The sequence below is a fragment of the Schistocerca gregaria genome, chromosome 6 (assembly GCF_023897955.1).
Source record: "Schistocerca gregaria isolate iqSchGreg1 chromosome 6, iqSchGreg1.2, whole genome shotgun sequence".
In the NCBI taxonomy this organism is placed as follows: domain Eukaryota; kingdom Metazoa; phylum Arthropoda; class Insecta; order Orthoptera; family Acrididae; genus Schistocerca; species Schistocerca gregaria.
The window spans coordinates 46,041,692-46,067,035 of NC_064925.1; positions in this window are offsets into that span (position 1 = coordinate 46,041,692).

Genomic DNA, 25,344 nt, shown 5'->3' on the forward strand with positions numbered 1-25,344 from the left:
GCCATGAATTGAGGTCCCTGGGCATGCAGTCTGAAGTGGTGGGAGAGGAGCATAAAATTTTCTTTGTTTCTAGTATCATATGAATAGACCAAAGGGTTTCCCTCAAATAATTCATATCTGGTGTACAAAAATATAGTAATTTCATAACTTTATAAGGGTGGCAGAGCTAATATTTTAAGTTTTCTTCATAATGGTCTACATGGTCCTTTGTGATTTGTAGTGCACATATTTCGAATGGTTTTATTCTGTATTTTTAGTATCCGCACTATGTTTGCCGAGTTACCCCCAAGAAAACCGAACCGTAATAATGGATTCAAAGTAGCTTGTATATGCTAGTTTTTGTGTGTCCATGTCAGTTGCAGTTGATAATATTTGCATTGCAAACGCAAAGCAGCTGTTTGTTTGCTAGGTATTCAATGTGTGCCTGCCAACTCAAATTTTTGTCTACATTTAAACCTAAGAATTTTACTGATGTTGAATCAACTTCAACTATATCTTGGTGGTTGTGCACAATCTTAATCTGCTCACATTTTGACTGTTTTGAGCTGCATCATGTGAGTCGTAGATATGTTTAGATTCAACCCATTTAGCTGAAACCAAGTTTCTAAGGTACTGAGGGTACTGAACACAGATTTGGGAATTTTTTCCAAATCCTGATCTTCGACTAAGACAGAAGTATCATCTGTAAACAGAACTGATGGAGAACTGATATTTAATGGCAAGTCATTAACATAGAAGAGGAACAGGACTTGGCCTAATATGGAGCCTTGTGGAACACCCTGAGATATTTTTTTTCCAGGCAGAAAAATAATATGTCCCATTTGAAGAGATGCTAACTCTTTTCTATATGTTTGATAAGTAGGTTTTAAGCCATTGTATGGTATTGCTGGTAATGCCATAATTTTCAAGCAAGCATGGTTCACAGAATCAAATGTCTTCACAAAGTTGCAGATAATTCCTCCCACCCTATTTCTCTAGTCTAAAAAAATAAAAAAAAAATTAAAATGATGTACTTATTTTCTCAATGAAACTATTCACTGGATCTGTGGTGCTCTTCCCTGCTGAAAACCAAATTGATGGTTAAGAATAACAGATTACTTTGCAATGAAGTTTTGTATTTGTGTGACAGCAAGTTTTTCAAATGTTTTAGGTATGACTGGGAGGACTGACATAGGACAATAATTTCCCATGATCTCTCTTGATCCCTTCTTCAAGAGTGGTTTGACTTTGGCATATTTCTGTACCTCTGGGAAACAGCCCTCTTCAAAACACTGATTTATTATTTGAGATAGTGGGTTTGCAATTTTATTGTGTACCACTTTAATAACTTTGGTGGATATGCACATTTTTTGTTCCTTAATGTTAGAATAGTATTTTCTACACCCTCCTCAGTAACTTTAAACTATTTTGTAATGTTTTCAGAGTTTTCACCTCTGCCAAAGGGATTTACTTTGTTGTGATAATCTGTTACATCTACCTCACACTTTGCTACATTTATAAAGAATTCATTAAAGTACTCCTCTATTTGAGTTGGACTTACAATATTACTTCGCTCAGTGTCAATTTTTGAAATTTCTTGGTTACAGGCTTTAACACCTTACTCAGATTTAATGACTGACCACATAGCCTTTCTCTTATTTTTCTGACTTAAAATTAGCCTGTTATTTGCCAGTTGTTTTGTTGCCTTGACAACTCTTTTAAATATGGTTTTATAGAGTATAACATATTTAATGAAATAAATATCTTAATTATATTTTAGTTCTCTGTGCAGTTGCCTTGTCCTTTATGCTCTGAGTAATCCACTCTAATTTATATGTTATTCTGTTGCTGCAGAGTCTTTGTGGAAATGGTTCATTAAAGACACCAAGAAAACTATTTAGGAATTCCTCAAAGTTTTCATCATGTGAGCCACAATGATCAAAAGGCCATGTTTTCTCTTTTAGCTTCTCACTAAATGTTAGCAAGTTTTCTTTGCTAAAGTTGCTGCTCACGTGGGTTCTCATTTGTGAAACATTACTGTCTGTCTTCAGCAGCTCAATGAACAATGCACAATGATCTGAAATACCTAGATCTAGACCAAATTTGTACATATCTTCATATATGTAATTAGTTAGAACATTGTCAACACAGGTTGCTGATTGTCCATTGTCTCTGGTAGATTCAAAGAAATTCAATTTGAAACAACATTTCTTTATAAAGTTCTGTGAATCTTGAAGTGTGGCTACTGTCACATGTGATATCAGTATTAAAATCAGCAGCTATTACAATTTTTTTCTTTTTTTCTCTACAAAAGGACTTCTAGCAAAATTTGAAACTTAGATAAGAATAGTTCTGTTGTTGATGTACCTGGAATTCTGTATATTGAGATTATTATAATGTTTACTAGTGAGTCCACTATTTCTACACAACAGCTCTAAAACATGCATTCATCATTTAAACAATTAAAACAGTTTCTGGTCTTACAATTTATATTACTATGTAGAAGTATACATGAGCCTCCACATGACTTGTTTCTTCTGTGTACATGCCAGTGCTTATGAACTGGCATCAGACTAATGCTATGTTGCATGTATGCTACAGCAATGCCCTCAAACAGAATGTTCTTGATCACCCCTAGTACAAGAAGTTCCACCTGTGCCTAGTGCACTCACTTCATTACCAATCTACATAGCACTTGCATTAGGTTTTCAACAATTTACCATGTGTCCGATGTCTTGGTTACTAGACCCACGCAATTTAACTCCTATCAGTGACAACATGCACATAGTACAGTGAGTGCTATGGCAAGTAAACCCTTCATTCATTTAGAGTGTACAGTACAGAATAATATTGCTAGGATGTCATGGTGAATTCAATTGTCTATAGTGCCTCACTTCATGGCAATGGTCATTAAGAATATACTTCAGTGAGATCCATGCTGAATAAAAGCAAACAAGGAAAGCCTTCTAAGATTTGTCAAGGAACACATTGTATCCAAATGCTCTGTTGTGGCAAAATGGTTGTAGTGGAATAAATTATTAAAATGGGATAGAATACAAATATGTCCAGCTAAACAAATAGTCCGCCCCTGTGAAAGCTATTGGGATCACTGGCCAAGCACAGAAATATTATTTTTGTGTATAGATCCCTGAACACCAAAATAACAACTGAGAGATATTGCCAACAACATTAGCCACCTAAAAGTAAAAAGTCAGGACGACGATGGTTCAAAACAGCATCTGGTGATCCTGATTTAAGTCTTCTGTGATTCCCCAAAATCACTCTCGACAAATGCTGAGTTGGTTCCTTTGGAATAGCACGGCCAATTTCCTTTACCATCCTTGCAACTTTCTGAGTTGTGCTCCGTCTCTATTGACCTGGATGCTGATACGACATTAAATCCTAATTCTCCTTTCTTCCAAAAGTAATAATTTACTATCTAAATACCCATCATTGAAACTTAGACCCATTCAGTAAAGAAAATGCTGACAAGCTACTAACAAAACCAATACAAAAGGATGACCTGGTAGTATAAGATAATGGTACACTGAGACTTAACAGCAACCACAAACATAGCAGTGCAGCCAACATTAGCCTCACATCAACAAATTTTGTTTTCTGGGCTTGTTGGGAAGTATTACATGATCCCTCTGGGTTGGGCCGCCTACCAGTATTCATAAAGAGCGAAAATACAAATGGTACTAAGAACAAAAAAATTTCCATTCTGTAAATGGAACTCCAAAAGAGCAAAATGGACTGAATATAGTAGGAGCATGTAGAGGAACTCTGGCTCAAGTTTAAAAGAATAGTTGACCATCACTGGTTAGATATGTACCCAGTAGAACAGTTAATAATGGGAGGGAACCTCTATGATGTGCAATCAGCATGAAGAAACTTCTAAAGAAACTGAGATTACTGCCTAATAGGTGTAAAACAAAGCATAGCGTTATAGATAGAGAGATACTGAATGAAATGCGTTTGGCTGTCAAGAGACCAATGAATGATGTCTTCAATGACTACCATAGCAGAATCTTGTAAGGTGATTTTTGCAGAACACAAAGAAATTCTAGTTATATGTAAAAGCTGTTAGTGGCACCAAAGTTAGTGCCCAGTCCCTAGTGAATGAGACAGGAACTGAAACTGAAGGTAGCAAAGCAAAAGTAAAATGCTCCACTCCATTTTCAAATGCGCCTTTACAAAAGAAATTTCAGGAGAATTGCCCTAGTTTAACCCTCATGCCACTGAAAAGATAAATGAAGTAAGTATTAGTGTCAACAGGGTTGAGAAACAGCTGAAATCATTGAAATTGAAGAAAGCTTCATGCCCAGCTGAAATAGTTAAAATTGAAGAAAGCTTCAGGCCCCAACAGAATCCTTCTTAGACTCTATACTGAATCTGCAGCTGTGTTAGATTCTCTTCTAGCTATAATCTATTGTAGATCTCTCAAACAAAAAACCATGCCCAGTTCATGGAAACAGGCACTGGTCACATCCATTTACGAGAAGGGTGTATAAGAGATCCACAAAACTGCCGTCCAATAACCCCCACATCAATTTGTTGTAGAATCTTAGTACATATTCTGAGCTTGAACATAATGATGTATCTTGAACACAATGGCCTTCTCAGTGCCAACCATTATGGATTCCAAAAACATCAGTCATGTGAAACCTAACCTGCACTTTTCTCACATGACATACTGAAAGCTTTTGACCAAGGCACTGAGGTAGATGTAGTGTTCATTGATTTCCAAAAAGCATTTGACTCAGTACTGTACATATGCTTATGTTCAAAAGTACAATCAAGTGAAATTTATGACTGGACTGAGGACCTTTTGGTAGGGAGGACACAGCATGTTATCTTGGATGGAGAGTCCTTGTCAGATGTAAAAGTAACTTTGGGTGTACTGCAGGGAAGTTTGTTGGGGCACTTGCTGCTCATGCTGCATATTAATGGCCTCAAAGACAATATTAATAGTAAAATCAGGTTTTTTGCAGATGATGCAGTTATCTATAATGAAGAACTATCTGAGAGAATCTGTATAAATATTCATGACGATGTAAATAAAACAGAAAGAAACTTCCACATGGGAAAAATATATTAAAAACAAAGATTCCAAGACTTACCAAGCGGGAAAGCGCCGGCAGACAGGCACATGAACAAAACATACAAACACACACACAGAATTACGAGCTTTCGCAACTGGCAGTTGCTTCGTCAGGAAAGAGGGAAGGAGAGGGAAAAATGAAAGGATGTGGGTTTTAAGGGAGAGGGTAAGGAGTCATTCCAATCCCGGGAGCGGAAAGACTTCCCTTAGGGGAAAAAAAGGACAGGTGTACACTCGCACACACACACACACACACATATCCATCCGCACATGTATGTGCGGATGGATATGTGTGTGTGTGTGCGAGTGTACACCTGTCCTTTTTTTCCCCTAAGGGAAGTCTTTCCGCTCCCGGGATTGGAATGACTCCTTACCCTCTCCCTTAAAACCCACATCCTTTCATTTTTCCCTCTCCTTCCCTCTTTCCTGACGAAGCAACTGCCAGTTGCGAAAGCTCGTAATTCTGTGTGTGTGTTTGTATGTTTTGTTCATGTGCCTGTCTGCCGGCGCTTTCCCGCTTGGTAAGTCTTGGAATCTTTGTTTTTAATATATGTATAAATATTCAGTCAGATATTGATAAGATTTCAATGTCATTGGCATCGTGCTCTAAATATTCAGAAATGGAAAATTTTGCACTTCACAGAATGAAAAAATGTAGTATCCTATGATTATAATATCAATGAGTCACTGGTGGAATTGGCCAATTCATACAAATACCTCTGTGTAACACTTTGTAGGGATATAAAGGAAATGATCACGTAGGATCAGTTGTGGATAAAACAGGTGGTAGACTTTGGTTTGTTGGTAGAATACTGGGGAAGTGCAATCAGTCAACAAAAGAGATTGCTTACAAATCACTCATGCAAATTGTTAAAGAATATTGCTCAAGTGTGTGGGACAGATAGGACTAACAGGTGATATTGATTGTATAAAGAGAAGGGCAGCTCAAATGGTCACAGGCTTGTTTAATTCATGGGAGAGTGTCATAGAGATCATGAAGGAAGTGAACTGGTAGACTCTTGAATAAAGACCTAAACTACCCAAGAAAGTCTGTTAAGAAAGGATTAAGAACCGGCTTTAAATGATTACTCTAGGAATATACTACAAGCTGCTAACATGACTGACAAAGGGATCATAAGGATATATTAGAACAAATACACTACTGGCCATTAAAATTGCTACACCAAGAAGAAATGCAGATGATAAAAGGGTATTCATTGGACAAATATATTATACTAGAACTGACATGTGAGTACATTTTCACACAATTTGGGTGCATAGATCCTGAGAAATCAGTACCCAGAACAACCACCTCTCACCGTAATAACAGCCTTGATACGCCTGGGCATTGAGTCAAACAGAGCTTGGATGACGTGTACAGGTACAGCTGCCCACGCAGCTTCAACACGATATCACAGTTCATCAAGAGTAGTGACTGGCATATTGTGATGAGACAGTTGCTCGGCTACCGTTGACCAGATATTTTCAATTGCTGAGAGATTTGGAGAATGTGCTGGCCAGGGCAGCTGTCCAACATTTTCTGTATCCAGAAAGGCCCGTACAGGACCTGCAACATGTGGTCATGCATTATCCTGCTGAAATGTAGGGTTTCACAGGGATCGAATGAAGGGTAGAGTCATGGGTCGTAACACATCTGAAATGTAATGTCCACTGTTCAAAGTGCCGTCAGTGCGAACAAGAGGTGACCGTTATGTGTAACCAATGGCACCCCATACCATCATGCCGGGTGATACATCAGTATGGTGATGATGAATACACGCTTCCAATTTGTGTTCACCACAATGTCACCAAACATGAATGCTGTAAACAGAACCTGGATTCATCTGAAAAAAATGACGTTTTGCCATTCGTGCACCCAGGTTCGTCATTGAGTACATCATCCCGCAGTCACTCCTGGCTGTGATGCAGCGTCAAGGGTAACTGCAGCCATTGTCTCTGAGCTGATAGTCCAATCTGCTGCAAACATTGTCGAACTGTTCGTGCAGATGGTTATTGTCTTGCTATCGTCCCCATCTGTTGACTCAGGGATCAAGATGTGGCTGCACAATCCATTACAGCCATGCGGATAAGATGCCTTCATCTTGACTGCTAGTGATACAATGCCATTGGGATCCAGCACGGTGTTCTGTATTACCCTCTTGAACCCACCGATTCCATATTCTGCTAACAGTCATTGGATCTTGATGATGTGAGTCGCAATGTCGCAATACAATAAACCGCAATCACGATAGGCTACAATCTGACCTTTATCAAAGTCAGAAATGTGATGACACACATTTCTCCTCCTTACATGAGGCACCACAACAACCTTTCACCAGGCAACACTGGTCAACTGCTGTTTGTGTATGAGAAATCGGTTGGAAACTTTCCCCATGTCAGCATGTTGTAGGTGTTGCCACCAGTGCCAATCTTGTGTGAATACTCTAATCATTTGCATATCATAGCATCTTCTTCCTGTTGCTTAAATTTGATGTCTATAGCACATCATCTTTGTGGTGCAGCAATTTTAATGGCCAGTAGTGTAATATGATGATGATGATGTTGGTTGTGGGGCACTCAACATTGTGGTCATCAGCGCCCATACAAGTTACAAATCTCTTCATTTTCACACTTGGCACTTCCCAAATGGTGATGAGATGATGAGGACAACACAAACACCGAGTCCCTGGGTTAGAATAATTACTGCACACACAGAGACATTCAAACAATCATTATTCCCATGCTCCATATTTGAATAGAACAAGAAGAAAACTTCATAACTGGTACAATGGGATGTACCCTTTGCTTTGCACATCATGGTGGTTTGCAGAGTATAGATGTAGATGTAAATATGACCCAGTTGTAACAGACAAGCTCAAAAGTTTCGAGGAATCTGGGTATGCTTGGACAGATTATCTGAACTTGGAGATGCATGATAGATGCTGATAGATCACACCTGATCTGATGGGATGGAATGTGTAAGACTGTGGTCCAGGAAAGGAGAGAAGCTAATGATGAACATTTCTTGAACTGAGTACAGGCCAAGATGAATTAATCTTGTTTAGAAAATAAAACAAATGGAAAGAGTTGGTGAGACCCATAATAGTTTCTCCAAAGAAACCTGAATAAACAAAGTGTGAAGAAGGTTGAAAGAGTAAGATTTCTGGTTAGCACAAAAGCCTCCATCTTATCATGTCCTCCCACCAGGTTTCTCTCTCTTCTCTGTCCAATATACTCCTCTCTTCTCAGTTATCCTCAAAGTCTCTAGTCTCCAGTTGTCATTTCATGGGCCTGTCTTGGTATCCTGCCAGCTCCCATTCTTTTAATACACACTTCCTATCTTAATCCTCCCATTAACCATAAACCTTTCCGTTGGTGGGAAGGCTTCCATGCCTCAGCGATACAGATAGCCATGCCATAGGTGCAAACACAATGGAGGGGTATCTGTTGAGAGGTCAGACAAACGTGTGGTTCCTGAAGAGGGGCAGCAGCCTTTTCAGTAGTTTCAGGGACAACAGTCTGGATGATTGACTGATTTGGCCTTGCAACACTAACCAAAACGGCCTTGCTGTGCTGGTGCTGCGAACGGCTGAGAGCAAGGGGAAACAACAGCCATAATTTTTCCCAAGGGCATGCAGCTTTACTGTATGGTGAAATGATGATGGTGTCCTCTTGGGGGAAATATTCTGGAGGTAGAATAGTCCCCCATTCAGATCTCCAGGCGGGAACTACTCAGGAGGACGTTGTTATCAGGAGAAAGAAAACTGGCATTCTACGGGTTGGAGTGTGGAATGTCAGATCCCTTAATCGGGCAGGTAGGTTAGAAAATCTAAAAAGGGAAATGGATAGGTTAAAGTTAGATATCATGGGAATTATTGAAGTTCGGTGGCAGGAGGAACAAGACTTCTGGTCAGGAGAATACAGGGTTATAAATACAAAATCAAATAGGGGTATGCAGGAGTAGGTTTAACAACGAATAAAAAAAATTGGAATGCAGGTAAGCTACTACAAACAGCATAGTGAACACATTATTGTGGCCAAGATAGATATGATGCCCACGCCTACCACAGTAGCCCAAGATATATAGGGTGCTACAAAATGTACAGCCAAACTTTCAGGAAACATTCCTCACATACAAATAAAGAAAAGATGTTATGTGGACTTGTGTCCAGAAACGCTTAATTTCCATGTTGCAGATCATTTTAGTTTCGTCAGTACGTACTGTACTTCCTCGATTCACCACCAGTTGGCACAATTGAAGGAAGGTAATGTTGACTTCGGTGCTTGTGTTGACATGCGACTCATTGCTCTACAGTACTAGCATCAAGCACATCAGTACGTAGCATCAACAGGTTAGTGTTCATCACTAACATGATTTTGCAGTCAGTGCAATGTTTACAAATGCGGAGTTGGCAGTTCCCATTTGATTAATGGATTAGCATGGGGTAATAGCCGTGGCACAGTACGTTTGTATCGAGACAGATTTCCAGAACGAAGGTGTCCGAAGATGTTTGAAGCAATTGATCGGTGTCTTAGGGAGCACGGAAAATTCCAGCCTATGACTCATGACTGGGTAAGACCTAGATTGACAAGGATACCTGCAATGGACGAGGCAATTCTTCGTGCAGTTGACAATAACCCTAATGTCAGAGTCAGAGAAGTTGCTGCTGTACAAGGTAACGTTGAACATGTCACCATATGGAGAGTGCTATGGGAGAACCAGTTGTTTCCGTACCATGTACAGTGTGTCAGGCACTATCATCAGCTGATTGGCCTCCACGGGTACACTTCTGCGAATGGTTCATCCAACAATATGTCAATCCTCATTTCAGTACAAATGTTCTCTTTATGGATGAGGCTTCAAATTGTAAATTTTCACAATCAACATGTGTGGGCTGATGAGAATCCACACGAAATTGTGCAATCACTTCATCAACACAGATTTTCTTGAACATTTTGGCAGGCATTTTTGGTGATGTCTTGATTTGTCCCCATGTTCTTCCACCTACGCTCAATGGAGCACGTTATCATGATTTCATACAGGATACCCTACATGTGCCTTTACAAGTATGACACAACATGTGGTTCACACACGATGGAGCTCCTGCACATTTCAGTCGAAGTACACTTCTCAACAACAGATCAGTGACTGATGGATTGGTAGAGGGGGACCAATTCCATGGCTTCCTCACTCTCCTGACCTCAACCCTCTTGACTTTCATTTATGGGGCCATTTGGTCTATGCAACCCCATACCAAATGTAGAGACTCTTCATACTCGTATTGTGGACAGCTGTGATACAATATGCCATTCTCCAGGACTGCATCAGCGCATCAGGGATTCCATGCGACGGAGGACATTTTGAACATTTCCTGTAACAAAGTGTTTGAAGTCATACTGGTACGTTCTGTTGCTGTGTGTTTCCATTCCATGATTAATGTGATTTGACGAGAAATAACAAAATGAGCTCTAACATGGAAAGTAAGTGCTTCCAGACACATGTCCACATAACATATTTTCTTTCTTTGTGTGTGAGGAATGTTTTTTCCTGAAAGTTTGGCCGTACCTTTTTGTAACACCCTGTATATGCCAACTAACTCCGCAGATGACAAAGAGATTGATGAAATGTGTGATGAGATAAAAGAAATTATTCAGATAGTGAAGGGAGACAAAAATTTAATAGTCATGGGTGACTGCAATTCTATAGTAGGAAAGGGAAGAGAAGGAAATATAGTAGGTGAATATGGAATGGGTGTAAGGAATGAAAGAGGAAGCCACCTGGCAGAATTTTGCACAGAGCATAACTTAACCTTAACTACTTAACCTTAGCTTACTTGGTACATAGAAATCCTTGGGTAACAGAAGAGATATTGAAGTTAATTGATGAAAGAAGAAAATACAAAAATACAGTAAATGAAGCAGGCAAAAAGGAATACAAACGTTTCAAAAATGAGATCGACGGGAAGTGCAAAATGGCTAAGCAGGGACAGCTAGAGGACAAATGTAAGGATGTAGAGGCATATATCACTAGGTGTAAGATCGATACCGCCTATAGAAAAGTCAAAAGAGACCTTTGCAGAAAAGAGAACCACTTGCACGAATATCAAGAGCTCAGATGAAAACCCAGTTCTAAGCAAAGGAGGGAAAGCAGAAAGGTGGAAGGAGTGTAATAGAGCTACTGATAGCCTTGGGAGAGCCAGGCCTAACGAAACTCTACCATCTGGTGAGCAAGATGTATGAGATACGCAAAATACCCTCAGACATCAAGAAGAATATAATAACTCCAATCCCAAAGAAAACAGGTGTTGACAGATGTGAAAATTACCAAACTATCAGTTTAAAATCAGCAGCTGGAAAATACTAACATGATTTCTTACAGACAAATGGAAAAACTGGTAGAAGCTGACATCGGGGAAGATCAGTTTGGATTTTGTAGAAATGTTGGAACATGTGAGGCAATACTGATCCTACGACTTATCTGAGAAAATAGATTAAGGAAAGGCAAACCTACATTTCTAGCATTTGTAGACTTAGAGAATGCTTTTGACAATGTTGATTGGAATACTCTCTTTCCAATTCTGAAGGTGGCAGGGGTAAAATACAGGGAGTAGGCTCAGGGGCACGAAAAGGAAGCAGTTCTTGGGAAGGGAGTGAGACAGGGTTGTAGCCTATCGCCAATATTATTCAATCTGTATATTGAGCAAGCAGTAAAGGAAACAAAAGAAAAAATTGAAATAGGAATTAAAATCCATGGAGAATAAATAAAAACTTTAAGGTTCACCAATGACATTGTAATTCTGTCAGAGACAGCAAAGGACCTGGAAGAGCAGCTGAACGGAATGGACAGTGTCTTAAAAGGAGGGTATAAGATGAACATCAACAAAAGCAAAACGAGGATAATGGAATTTAGTCAAATTAAATCAGGTGATGCTGAGGGAATTAGATCAGGAAATGAGACGCTTAAAGTAGTACATGAGTTTTGCTATTTTGGTAGCAAAATAACTGATGATGGTCAAATTAGAGAGGATACAAAATGTAGACTGGCAATGGCAAGTAATGTGTTTCTGAAGAAGAGAAATTTGTAAACATTGAGCATAGATTTAAGTGTCAGGAAGTCATTTCCGAAAATATTTGTATGGAGTGTAGCCATGTATGGAAGTGAAAGATGGATGATGAATAGATTAGACAAGAAGAGAATAGAAGCTTTCTAAATGTGGTGTTACAGAAGAATGCTGAGGTTTAGATGGGTAGATCACATTACTATTGAGGAGGTACTGAATAGAATTTGGGAGAAGTGAAATTTGTGGTACAACTTGCCTAGAAGAAGGGATAGGTTGGTAGGACATGTTCTGAGGCATCAAGGGATCACCAATTTAGTAATGGAGGGCAGTGTGGAGGGTATAAATTGTAGAGGGAGACCAAGAGATGAATACACTAAGCAGATTCAGAAGGGTGTAGGTTGCAGTAGGTACTGGGAGATGAAGAAGCTTGCTAGGATAGAGTAGCATGGAGAGCTGCATCAAATGTATCTCAGGACTGAAGACCACAACAACAAACAACTATCTTAATCTCATCTTTTTGGTGGTCTCTTGCACATCTTGTTATTCACTGTCTCTTTCACCATCTCATTCCTTATTCTATCTGTTCTAGTAAGTCCTATTCTGCTTCTTTGAAATTTCATCTTACGAGCCTGCTCTCTGCTCATCTCCCTTTTCTTCAATACCCACATTCCTGGTTCATATTTCTGATATGTACTACTAGAGCATAATATGCTCAGTATAATACGTACTCAGTTTTTGGCAGTACATCGTTGCTCCAGAACAGGCCTGTTACTCTCCAGGAAATCCAGGCTTCCCTTTCACTTATATCCTTATCATTACCCCCACTGTCTTCTGTGCTCCCCAGGTGCTTGAAACTTTCCACTGTCTTTAATACTTGTCCTCTAATACTTACATCCATTGCTACTCTCCTCTTATTCCCCATTGTTATCATCACTTCACACTTCTTTGCATTAATTTTAAGTTATTACCCCCCCCCCCCCCCACTTCCTACATTTAACCATTCTTTTACCCTTCCTTCTCCATTTTCCCACATTGTTAAATCATCTGCAAACACAACTGTTTTCATTTTTTCATCTCCAAAAGTTCTACTGTCACCTCCGTATAACATGTTAGTTTTTGAATCAGGAGTCACAGGATGCAGGCTGTGATGTTATCCAAGCGTCTGGGTAAGATTACTCATTTACATGGTCCATCAGGAGATAGAAGTGGTTGAAAATGATCGAAGGGTAGCGGTTGTAAGGGCAGAGGAAAAAAAAGTGCCAAGGCAAGCACCAAGGGAAAAAAACCTCTGTGACAGTAGGATGGGTAGTAAGGGCAGTAGCAGCTTGCTAGCTGCAACAGAGCATGCAAGGTGAGGTAAAGTTAGTGTGAGGTATCGTGCATTGTTACCTATGTGGTGTGTGTTCGATAACTGGGTCAATCCAGGTGCAGCAGCTGGGCTTGTGTGTAGTCTCCTGAGCCTGCTGCCATGGCTTCCTCCCTGTAACATAGGAATTCAGTGCAGCAATGCACGCATTGCTATTACGCCCTCTACTGTGCTGTGTCATCAGTGACTTGGTACAGCTTCATCAGGCTGGTGTAGAACGGTGGCAGCCGACCGCCATTCGGCATCCTCCTCTACATCATGGCGCAGCTCTTCTGCACCTGTGCCTCGATCAGTTGCGCTAGTTCAGAGATCTGTGCCGCTTTAGCATTGGAGAAATTCAGGCCGTTTGCTCACACGTGCGTGATGAATGCTGCCTCTTTGACTTCTTAGCCCCTTGGCGGGGCCACCCCCGTGGAGGTCAGCATCACCGCCAGTACTGCTGGGGCAGTGGTTGTCTTCCTTGTACCTTTCACCTGTGGTGGTGCTGGGGCAGTCGCTGGGACAGGTCACAGGAGTATTCGCAGGTACTACTGCACGGAGGCCTTGGGTGAAGACTGCACGGAGTTGCCTCAAGGCCTCTTCCTCCTCTGCAGCCACTGCAGCTGTGAAGGCAGCTCTCTCCACTGCCATGACGGCTTTAAGGGCTGCAGTGGCCTTCTTTATAGCGGTGCCAAGTTCGAGGCCACGGTTCCTCTCGGGGGCTCGAGCTGCATCCCAACTGCCCGTCTCCGGGCGGTCGCCCCGGCTCCTGGCAAGTTGAGCTGCTTCTGCACCGTCCCTCAGCTGCGCCAGGTCGGTCTGCACCCTACATCGTTGCCGACGTCATCTTCTCTTCTTCTGCCTTGTCCATGCGGCCGCATCCACCTCGCCACCTTTTGTACAGTTGCGGCTTGAGAAAGCTGGGCAACCGTGCCAGCTGGTGAAGTGCAGGCCACTACACCAGACACAAGTCGGCATAACGTTACTACCATGGTAACAGGTGCGGCTGTTGTGCTCGCCTGACCACTTGACACACCGTGCCGCATTGCGGCAATACTTCGCGACATGGCCCTCGCCTTGGCACCTGAAGCACTGGGGCTGGTGGTCCATGACACAGTTGGGAGAGCTTCTGTCATAACCGGGAAGCCCAGCAACTTCCTTAAGTCAAAGATGTTGCTCCCATCGTTAGCCGTTTGCATGGTCACGGCATAGAGTGGCGCCCACTTCTTGTTGGTCCTGTTGTGCAACCTTGCAGCTGCATTACCAAACTCAACTCACAGCCGCCCTTCCCAGACCACTGCCTCATCACAGCATCAAGGTAACCCCCTGAAGAGTTCCTTGGTCGTCTTCATCCTTCCTATGGAAGGTGCCTTCTCACTACCGGGCAGTGCGTCAACGATGTTGTCGGCCACTGTGACCTTGATCTCCTGTGGTTGGCCATGTTTGCAGCTCGAATGCAGATCAGAGAGTCTCTATCGACAGACTCCTAGACCATGCAATTCATCATAATGCCGAACAGCACTGTCCACTTGCCTTTGCATTTGATGTACAAAGGGGGGACAGGCCACGACTCGTCTTCTCGAGACTTCTTTGCTTGGTCAGCAGACTCTGAGAGTTGCACAACTGAAGGACCCTTCGTAGTGGCAGGTTTCCTCTATGCATACTTCTTTCTCATGCTGCAGGGCACAGAACACAACAATCTGCAGGCATTGTGAAAACAACACACGACAATTTGCTTCCTGCGGCGCCCACAGCACAGAAACCTCTTCACAAGCTCTCAATAGCCAAGTAAGTGGAGCGCGCAACGGCAGCGATGCGCTCACCTTACTAGCTCAGGCCGAAGTCGGGCTCATCCATAATGGTAATGAAAAGTAGAAGGGTAGTGTGCTTCCTTGCTTCAGCCTATTTCTCTCTTCAGAGAAGTCTTTCATCTCTCCTTGTACTTTTATACCGCACACTTCTTCCTCTTTTTCTATGTGTGGTCAGCATGGTTGTTTATGAGAATTGGCATGGTTAATATAATGGGTGGCCAGGTGTCCTTGCTGTCACCCTCAATTACCCCCCTCCCTCCCACCCCCACCCCTCTCCAGGAGGGAATGTATTTACCTCAACTGTCCTTCTGTCATGTTATCCAAGGGAAAGTGAGCGAATATTTTCCATGTGTTTGTGAATTGTGTAACTGAAGTAGGACTTGGGCACAATTCTGGTGCTCACCTAGCAATTCAATCTGGGGCCAGCACACCTGACCAAATCCCAAAAGCAGTGTTCTATGATTCATGGCTATCTGGGCCTTTACATCACTCACACTTTCTTAATAATTTTCCTTTATTCTTCTCCTAGTCAGCCTTACAATTCCTCTTCCGTGAAGGGTTTCCCAATTCTTGCTACACTTCACAATATCATATACTTTCTCAACATTCAGGTAGACTATCACAAAATCCTTACCATATTGGTAGTGTCTCTCCTGGAGCTGCCTTATGCTAAAAGTTAGATTCACTGTAAACCTTCTTGGTCTAATACCATGTTGTTCCTATCCCATTGTGACTCATGCTGTCTTTCATACTCTGTTTTCTATGGTCTTCATTTGGTGAACATTTTAAATAATGTATAGTTTAATGCTTGCGTTGTACCAGGGTAAAAATCTGGGAAGCTACCATACTGCAGTCTGTAGTACAGATGTGTCACATTTCTATCATGTGTCAAGATATTGGAAGGTATTCTCTTCTCAAACCTAAACCAGAATGAAGAGTTCAGAATCATAGTATCCTGTTAGCTGAAAGGGAAAAGGGGTAAATGAAATATATGTTCCTTTAGTTAGTAATTCATTTCTGTGCCTAGTCAGTGTTTCCAGAATGCAGCAACTCCAGTGACCTTGCCACATTTAAGTCCTGTGTTTGTTCCAGTAGAGGGCATACGAGCAAGTGGGCGGATCTTGTGTTGTTCCACACTTCCAGGACATGCCTCTGTCAGCTGGAAGGATGCCCCTTTTTCTGCATGGTGGTCTTGCAATAGGGTTGTCCACCCTAAAAGTCATCCCTAAATGGAGTAGCGGATATTTTTTCCTGGAGCTTTAATTGCAAGGGTGTCTGACGGCAGGTTTCTCTTCCACCTGCTGCTGCCTGTAAGGCGTCATGATTCATTATCCAACAATTACCACATTTTTGCCTCACATAGATCAATGGTAAGAAAAACTGTTAGTCAAGTGCCACTAGCACTATGTGAGTAAAATGTCAGGTCAAGACTGGGGTCCATAAAGTCTGGGCAGAACTGTGAGCCATGTGTCATGTTGCACCAACTGAGTGAGGCTCCACCACGATGGGTTGACCGTCATAAAAACGTTACCAATTCATGACCAATGATATTCCTAACGTAGTTTTATAAGGATCTATCGTGGGCCATATATTCGGGTTTGTGTCAACTGTGTTGGCCCCTCATTGGACTGCAGTGAGGATTGTGGGTTAACCGTTGCTACAGTGTGTGACACAATAACAAAAATACTGACCTGTGATGAGATTAACAGTATTCAGAAGTGTGAGATGAAAGTAGTGTCTGTCTCAAAATTGTCTTTAATGAGAATATATCAGTCAAACAGTGTAAAACATCTTGGCATTGGTTATTGCAAAACACTTTTGTCATTCTGGAAACATCCCCCAGGCTGTGGCTAAGCCATGTCTCCACAATATCCTTTCTTTCAGGAGTGTTAGCTCTGCAAGGTTCGCAGGAGAGCTTCTGTAAAGTTTGGAAGGTAGGAGACGGATACTGGCAGAAGTAAAGCTGTGAGTACCGGGCGTGAGTCGTGCTTCGGTAGCTCAGATGGTAGAGCACTTGTCCGCGAAAGGCAAAGGTCCCGAGTTCGAGTCTTGGTCGGGCACACAGTTTTAATCTGCCAGGAAGTTTCACTTTTGTCATTGGTCAGAACATTGTTGAGCAGCCACACCTTGATAACAAATGGCTACGGAAGCAGATAAATCCAATTAGTATTTATCTATTAGGCCACAAATACATAAAAATGAATGTCAGGATGCTATTTTGGTTAGTAACAAATTATGTCATGGTAATTGGGAGTGTTTCATCTTGGGTTATTGTGAAAGGATGATTGCAATTCTCATCGCAGTATAGACTACAGAATACAGTGCTTTATCTAGTTGCTGAATTTTATCTTAGTGATGTGTAAAATGACAGCTGCAATTTTCAGATGTACAGTAATGATATAATTTTCAATGTGATAGGGTCCACAGCTGCGATGAATTTTTTGAAAGATTTCATGAAGCCTTCAGCTGCTATTCTCTTTATTTCCTGTACGACTGAACAACTATGGCCTTAGGTCATTTTCACGTATTTTATGGATGATTTTTTAGTGGCAGATTATGTCATATACATCACTGTTCTGCTCCTATGACATCATGTTATGCTCATAAAAAATTTCGAGGTGGTCATGCTATTTTAGGAGCATGTTACTTTTGAGTATTTCATTTAAAACTCAGTCTGACTGATCTTTCAGATGGATGTAAGTTTAAATTTCTTCCATTAGATCCATGATTTTTCCTTTGTGTAACTTACATAATATTTGAAGTGATCTATTTACATTAGATATTTTGTGGTTGGTGTCTTTTAAGTATGCAGCAAAGGTGGATGGGTTATTGTCACTTATTGTCAAATGTTCTTTAAATTGTGTACTAACTTTTCTTCCTGTTTGTAAAATATAAAATTTTGGGCATTCTTCACAGTTAATTTTTTAGATTCCTGATTGTGAAAACAGTTCTGATTTATGTGGTATGTGTCTCAACAGTCACTGTAGATTGTTAGTGCTTCTGTAACTGGTGTATAATATTGTATCCTTGAAAAATCAAGTAACTTTATTGGAAATAATACCTACATATGACCATACAAGCACTTTATTTTTCTGTGGCTCATTTTTGTCTCTAGTTAAAGTTATTTCATCTATGGGACTGGCATGTGTTTGATTAGTTTTCTGTTTGAATAATGTGTCTACTAACTTTTTAGGATAACCATTGCTTCTAGCTACATTTCAGAGACGATCTAGTTCTTGCTCGATTGTTTCTTTTTTCAGTGGTAAGTTGTTTAATCTATGTAACATAGAATGAAAATATGCATGCTTATGTGATCTCAGATGGCAATACTGGTTGTGGATAATAATGTCTGTTGTCACTGGTTTACGAAAAGTATCGAATATGTGTCAGATTTTTCATTTGAAATTTTATCCAGAAAGTTCATGCTTTTGCCTTTTTCTCTTTCCCTAGTGAAATTAATTTTTGGATGCAAACTGTTGAATTGTGAATGCATGATGTTGCAGTCATCTGTTATGCCATCAAATAGGATTAAGATGTCATCGACATATCTATAGTAATTTTTGGCTGTTTGAGTGAAGCTGTAAATTTTTTTTTCTGATGTGTTAACGAAAATAGCAGCTAATGTACCTGCTCAACATGAGCCCATTGCCACCCCCATCTTTTTGGAGATAAATTTTGTTATGAAATGATAAATAATTGTAGGAAGGGATTAACTGTAGAAGTTCTGTTACCACCAACAAACTACTAACAATTACTACCACTAACAATCTACAATGATTGTTGAGTCACATACCATGTAAATCAGAATCATTTTTGCAATCAGGAATCTACAACAGAACTTCTACAATTAATCACTTCCTACAATTATGCAGTTGTTTGATTCTGTTGATAAAGTTGTCGGTGTTCTTGATGTGATGCACATAACAACCCACATGCGATGCAAGGAGGCTGGCCAGGCGTTTTGCCAGGTTGTAAGTGGGTGACCCAATGGTGTTGACAATTTTGCACCACATGTGGGTTGTTGTGCGCATCACATCAAGAATACCGATGACTGCATCTTAGTCAAGTAGATATAATGGTTAGTTTTGATATGGTCTCCCTGTTTACACATGTTCTGGTCAAAGACTGTATAGATCTCCTCTCCCAGTAATTTGATGGCACAAGTGTGGGACTGTTTAAGCACATCATCGTATATCCTACATGGTGGCCAGTATTTCGACAAGTTGGATGGCTATGGGAAGCCCATTAGCTCCATCCATAGCCAACCTTTTTTTTGTAAAATTTGAAGACATCACCTTGGACATGGCTCCAGCTAAGCCAAGCTGCTTCTATCATTATGTTGATGATACTTTCTATCATCTGGCCCCATGGTCGTGAAATACTGGGATAATTCTTAGAACACCTGAACAGCATTCACGGCCACATCAAGTTCACAATGGAAGTCAAGACAGATGGTGCATTGGCCTTCTTGGACCTCCTCATTTGATGGGAAACCAATGGGTACCTCAGCCATGGTGTCTACAGGAAACCGACACACACAGATCAGTTTCTGCACACTCTCAGCCACCACCATCTGGCACAAAAAAGATGGTGTTCTGGATACCCTCATCCAGCATGCTAAAGTCATCTCAGGTGCTGAAAGTCTGCCACAAGAACTGAGCCACCTCTGAAAAGTCTTCCATAAAAATGGGTACAGCCACAGACAGATGTCACAGGCTGTGTCTGGCGTGACATGCAAGAAGCACACCAACAGAGAAGATAACATTACTGAAGAAGAAAGCAGGAAACTTGTGTTTTTGACTTTCTGTGGAACAGTGTCAGGAGAGATTAGCCAGCTACTGAAGAGATATAACATTTCATCGGTCTTCAGGTCCCCAGCAAAAATTTGACAGCTCATGAGGCCTGTGAAGGATGATCTAGGGCTTAGGAGGTAAACTCGAGTGGACAAGGTACCATAACAGTGTGGCTGTTACTACATCGGCCAAATAGTACGCACTGTGGAGCAATGCCAGATGGAACACAAAAGTTGCTTATGCCTACACTATCCAGAAAAATCAGCCATAGCAGAACACACCTTAGAAAATGGACACCAAATTCTATTCGATGAAACATCTGTCATTATGAGGATGAAGGGATTTTGGGATAGCATCATAAAAGAAGATATTGAAATAAAAACCTCTGAAAACACCATCAACAAGGACGGCAGTTGGAAGCTCAGCATAGCCTGGGACCTAGCCACCGTGAGGCTAAAATGGATGTGATGGACGCAGGATGAAAATTTACCATATATGGCAAGGAAGAGAACACTCATGACATCACAGCCAGCTGTGCGGCTATATAATGACATGGCCACCACGACACAGCCATCAGTCTTACCACTTGACAATGACTGAGGAGAGCTCGGTCGAAAACACACAGGATTTTAACTGCCTGACATGGTTGGAAGCCCAAGAAAATTTTATTAATTCATATCACTGTGAAACCATGCATTCATATGTACAGCTTTATGTGTTTATTAAGTTATGATTTGTATCTTATTTCAGTGTTGTGTCCAGAAATGTGAATGTTGAAGTTAGTGTTTTATGTGGATGGGCTTGTGCTTATTACTGTATTTAATGGTGATAGTTATTTTGTCAGTTTGTGGTAAACTGAAGTGAAACAGTGAAAGCTGATTTAATTAAGGGCTAATTAGAAAGAGTTTAGATTAACAAAGGTTCTTTGATAGTAACTGCCAGTGGGTTATAATTAGGATGTCATCTGAACCAGAGCAAGAGGTTTTCGATGTAGTAGCTGGGAAAAAGGAAGTAGTGCAAGAAGACAGAGAAGATTCAGGAATCAGTGATTGTGGATTTTCACTTGACAGCCCATTACGTCTTTTTACCAGATATCCTGAGACATCAATGAAACTACCAAGAGAAAATCTGACATTAATGGGGGCAATCACACATAACTTCAACAGCAATCACAAAGTTTTCATGAGAAAATGAAGAGAAGAGGGCACAAGGAAGCAAAGAATGTATGGAGAAGATATTACAAGAAAACAAATGGAAGAAGGTGAAGGAAAATGAAGAAAAATTGCATAAAACTCAGCAGCACTTAGATAAAATAAATCAGAAAAATGAAACAAAATTTTAAAAGACAGTAAAGAAAAAAGTAGACATAGAGAAGACACAATAACAACAAAACCTGAAGAAAGGGTTACAGGAATTTAAGGAAGAAATGAAGAGAGACTTAGATGAAAGAGATAGTAAACTGCAGCAGAACATAGACCTATTCCACAAAGATATGAGAAAGATGGGAGAAAAGATAGCAGGAGGGGCTGTGGAAGACATTAAGGAAGTTAAAACTAAATTAGAGAGGAAGATTCAAGAAGTAGAGACACATCATGATCAAGAGATCATAGAAGTAAAATAGAGGTAGCAACAATTTAAAATTGCTGTTGATGGGCCAGGAAAGAGAAAAAAGGATCTGGCAGTAAGTTTAAAAATGGTGATAGAAGTATAGAGGCAAGAAGACAATCAGAAAGTTGCAGACAATATTAAGCAGTTGCAGGATGTCATACACCACCATCTGGAGAGTAAAACTGAAGAGATCAATAAGAAGATTAGCAGCATGACCTTAACAGTGCAGGATGGTAATATTATTGCATTAGTGAACAGTGATAACAGGCATATCCAAACTAATATAGAGCAAAAGTATAAACACAAGGGTTCATTGCACCTGGCGATATTTGCTAAGTGGTTAAGAGGGGTTTTTCCAGTACATTTTAGGGATGCAGATCAAATTTAGTTTGAATAGACAGAATGGAGGATGAAGTTTTCACTTTGGGAGGTTAAGAACAAAGAAGAAGAGCAATTATGACCAATTTGTAGAATAATTCTTGAAGAAGTACTGGTCCAAGAGTCATCAATATGTAATGCTCAAAGTTTTACTACATCAAAAATCTCTTAACACATGCATGGGTACCATGAAAGAATTTGTTGAACACTTTCGGAGCCGAATGAGACATTGGAGCCATCAGTATGATGATAACAGCAATAAAGAGGAGGCTGAGCTGAAGGATACAAGAAAACCTGTCTGGGAGTCTGATTAAAGACAGAGATACATGAATGGAAGTATTGGAGTAGTTGGAGCCCTTTGATACAGGAAAACAACCAAATGAATGGTCAAAACTAATGGGGAAATAATTACCAATGTGTGTGTGTGGTTTGAGGTTTTTGGGCGCTAAACAGCGTCGTCATCAGTGCCCAATTACCAATGAAATCAGTTTAACATCTCACCAAGTTATAGAGTAAGGGATGGTGGCTGTGATATAGGAGCTGTGGGAATGGCCAGTTTCACATGATCAGTGGTGAGATGATTCAAGAAATTAATGGAGGAGAGAAGACAGACAAATGGATAATGAGGTACATATTGTAGAAGTAGGGAATACAGCACTCCAGATATGGTCCAGTCTGGAGTGAGACCAAATAGAACCCACATTAACCTTATCAAATATGATGATGCTTGAGATCTGAGAGGAGACCTAGTGGAAGAAAATGAACAAATTTCCAAAGAACTCATACTCCCTATGGTTAAAATAAAAAAATGTGTACTAAATGTTGATGCCCTGGTAGACACAGGAAGTGAAGCATGTGCTATATCCCAGAATCTACATGAACAAATACTGAATGCAAATGTCATGTTAACGAGTTTTCCAGTGAATGGTGTGAAAGCTGTGAATGCTGTACGTGCCTAGAGCAACAGCACTAAAAAGCTAGTGTTGATTACCTTTGAAGTAGAGGGAGAAGAACTTGAAGAAGCATTTTTAGCAGGGCAAGGTTTGAACATGTCGTTATTTTAGCCACAGACTGGTTGAATGAAGTGGAAGCGCTAGTAGGTTTTGATGAACACACTGTTGAAGTACGAGGGAGAAAAGGAGAGAAGAAGAGGTTAACATTTATAGAAGAGGGTGAAGCAGAAGAGGAGGAAGGATTTAAGTGGACGAGTTTACATTATGAAGACGAGCCTACAGTAGAACAACAGGATGAAGAGCTAGAGGGGGAAGGTGTGCTGATATTCTACAAGGGGTTAGTGCAAGAGGATCAACATAGGGACGATATGATAAGCAAGACACTGGAAGGGATGACACGCTTGGATGAAGAGTTTTGGAGGAAATTAGCTACTGTATTTTACAAACATCATAAAGTCTTCTAACAGCTGTTGGGTATCATGAAAGGGCTAGAATGCAAACAGAAGATAAAAGACCATAAGTCATTCAATATTAAACAATATTCTATCCCCCAAGTAAAAAGGATGGTAGTAGTAGAAGAGACACAGAGGATGAAGGACCTTGGGATTATAGGAAGAGCCAACAGTCAATATAGTAGTCTCCTATTTGTAGTGGAAAAAAGGGTGGCAAAATGAGGATAGTATTGGATGCATGTATAGTGAACAGGATTATTGAACTGGAGAAAGACAGGCCTGAGACAAAAGAAGAAATGATTCAGAAATTTTGATGAGCAAAAGTATTCAGTAATATTAATCTGACTGATAGATATTGGCAAGTACCTCTTGCCCCAGAATCTCACCAGTATACTGAGATCACATACACTAGCAAGAGTTACCATTTCAAAGTCCTGCAATTTGGCATTAATGTACAGTTTATCAGAGTGCTGGCTAAAATTCCAGGTGAAGACTTATTTAAGAAAGTCACTGTCTATGTGGACGATATACTAATTGTGACAAAGTCATGGGATTAACATTTGGAAAAATTAAATGGCATCCTAGAAGCATTTGAAAAATCGGGGATTATTACAAATCTGGATGAATCAGAATATGGTAAATAACAAATAAAATTTCCAGGCCATATAATTTCATGGTAAGATATTTACCCAGATCCAGTTAACCTGGAGGCTGTTAAGGAATTACCCCTTTCCCAATAGTAAGAAGCAGTTGAGAGCATTTTTTGGTGTTTGTGAATTCTACTGAAAATTTATCAAAGATCCAGTACTCAATGCCCCATACATGAGGAAGATAATGAAGGCAAAGATGATGTGGCATTGGAATGAAGAATGTCAAAAGGAATAAAAAAGATGAAGGAAATCTCATGTAATGTGCTACTAAAGACTTCTATTTGTGTGCAGATAGCTCAGCTTATGGATTGGGCTTACATCTGTATCAATATTTACAAAAGAGAGAGATACTGAAACAATAAAACTCATAACCTTTAGGAGCAGAAGTTTAAACCCATGGGAAAGAAAATGTTCTAACACCGTATGGGAAGTGCTAGCATTTGTATAGGGCTCCAAATGGTATCATTACTATTGACATGAAGGCACATGAAGGTGGTTGCTGGCCACAAAGCCTTGGATTTTTTAACCATTGACAAACTGAGGCATAGCTGATTAACAAAATGGGCACTGGCACTGCAAGACTATGACTTTGAGGTGATATACAAACCTGATAAAACCAACATAATACCTGATGCAATTCTAGATTACCAACTGATTCACAGGGGACAACAGTGAACCTACCACAGGGATAAGAAATTGGAATCAACCTCATGAAAGGAGTGCAACATTAATTCATAGGAAGGTTCTTGAGGAATGTACATAGGGAGCAGAATGAATATGACAAACTTAAAATGATTAAGAAAAAATATATGTGTACTGGGGAGGAAAAGATTTTTACTTACTATTTTATTCACAATGACGTGTTACAAGAGTAGGACACAGGGAACCAACATCTCTTTTGCTGGTGTAATGATGGGGATGCAATTGAACTGCAGTATTGACCACCTAGGTGTGGTTGAACTATAGGCAAACGAGCCATGTACGTCCTTCCTGGTGGAATGACTGGAACTGACTGGCTGTCAGACCCCCTCCATCTAATAGGTGCTGCTCATGCATGGTTGTTTACATCTTTGGGTGGGTTTAGTGACATCTCTGAACAATCAAAGGGACTGTGTCTGTGATTCAATATCCATAGTCAATGTCTATCTTCAGGAGTTCTGGGAATTGGGGTGATGCAAAACATTTTTAGGTGTGTGTAAATGAATGATCA